Here is a 1,856-nt window from a genome sequence, read left to right as displayed (position 1 = left end):
CATCTACGTAGCGAAGCTAAGTAGAATGGCTGTCAATTATACCCCTGTAGTGGTCTTTCCCAGCGTCCCCATAATGGAACAAGCCATGACTATGCTCAGGGGGGAGAGCCCATATCAAGACCATTAATCTGCTGATATTCTTCCCTGAAAACTCGAAGCAGCCGAAATCAAGGCATAACCTCACTAGACTCACGAAGTAGTGTTTCGGCAACAGAAGTTCATCACCTTTGATCTATATCGATTGCTCGGATAGCCCCGCATGTGGATAAATAGTAAAGAGTGACTTTATATCAAAACTAACCAGCTTTTTATCTCTGCACCCGGAACTTTAAAGACATCTGTTGAGGTCCCCGGAATTCTTTGGGTGGGAATTACTGACGTGGGCTTTAGCCAAAATGCCAAACGATGAGGAGTGCTACCAGTTCAGAAGTGATCGGTCTCATCATCATTATCATCATCATCCTTATGATAATAATAATAATAATTATTATTGTTATCATCATTATCATTATTATCATTATCATTATTATTATCATTATTATTATTATTATTATTATTATCATTATTGATATCGTTATAATTTTTGTTATTACTATTATTACTATTACTACTATCATTAAAATAATTGTTATTTTCATTATTATTATTATCATTAGCATTGTTATTATTACTATTATCATTATCATTATTAGCATTGGTATCATTATTATCATTGTTATTATTATCATGACCACTGTTATCATTATTATTATTATTAGTAGTAGTATCATTATTATTATTGTTGTTGTTCTTGTCATAATCATTATTATCATCATTTGTAGTATCATCCTTATAATTATTGTTATTATTTATGTTACAATTACTATTATTATTATCATAATTATTAGTATTAGTATTAGGATTATTAGTATTGTTGTTATTATTAATAGTAGTGTTATTATTATAATTATTGTTGTTGTTATTCTTGTTATCATCATTATTATCATCATTTGTAGTATTATCATTATCATTATTGTTACTATTTTCACTACAATTAATACTATTATTATCATTAGTATCATTGTTGACATTACTCTTATTATTATAATTTACGCTATTGATGTCGCTATTATTATTTTCATTATTATCATTATCAAAATTATTATTATTATTATCGTTATTATTACTCTTATTATTATCATTGTTGTTGTTATTATCATTATTTTCAGTATTATTATAGTAATTGCTATTATCATCATTGTCAATATTATTACTAGTAGTTGTAGTATCATTATTATCATTATTATTATTATTATTATTGTTATTATTATTATTACTATTATTATTATCATTATTATTATTATCATTATTGTTGTTGTTGTTGTTGTTGTTGTTTTTAATGTTGATGTTGCTGTTATTACTATTACTATTATCATTATCATTGTCATTATTACAATTATCATTTTCATTATCATCATTGTTGTTATCCTAATTATAATACATATAATTATCATGATTATCATTATCATTATTTTTCTTGTTATTATCATTAATACTACTATTATTATCATTATCATTATAATCGTCACTGTTATTATCACTATTATTTTATTGATAATGATAATAATAAAGTTAATAATGATAATAATAATAATTATTATTATTGTTGATATTATTATTATTATTATTATTATTATCATTATTATTATTATTATTATTATTATCCTTATTATTACTATTATCATCATCATCATCATCATCATAATTACTTTTTTTATCATCATTATTATCATAATCATTATTATTTACTATCATTATTACATTATCATTAATACTATTTTAATTAACATTGCTATCATTCTTATTAGGATTATCAT

This window comes from Penaeus chinensis, chromosome 31 (assembly GCF_019202785.1).
Source record: "Penaeus chinensis breed Huanghai No. 1 chromosome 31, ASM1920278v2, whole genome shotgun sequence".
In the NCBI taxonomy this organism is placed as follows: Eukaryota; Metazoa; Arthropoda; class Malacostraca; order Decapoda; family Penaeidae; genus Penaeus; species Penaeus chinensis.
The sequence above is the reverse complement of the archived record's forward strand: the minus strand, read 5'-3'. Positions refer to the sequence as shown.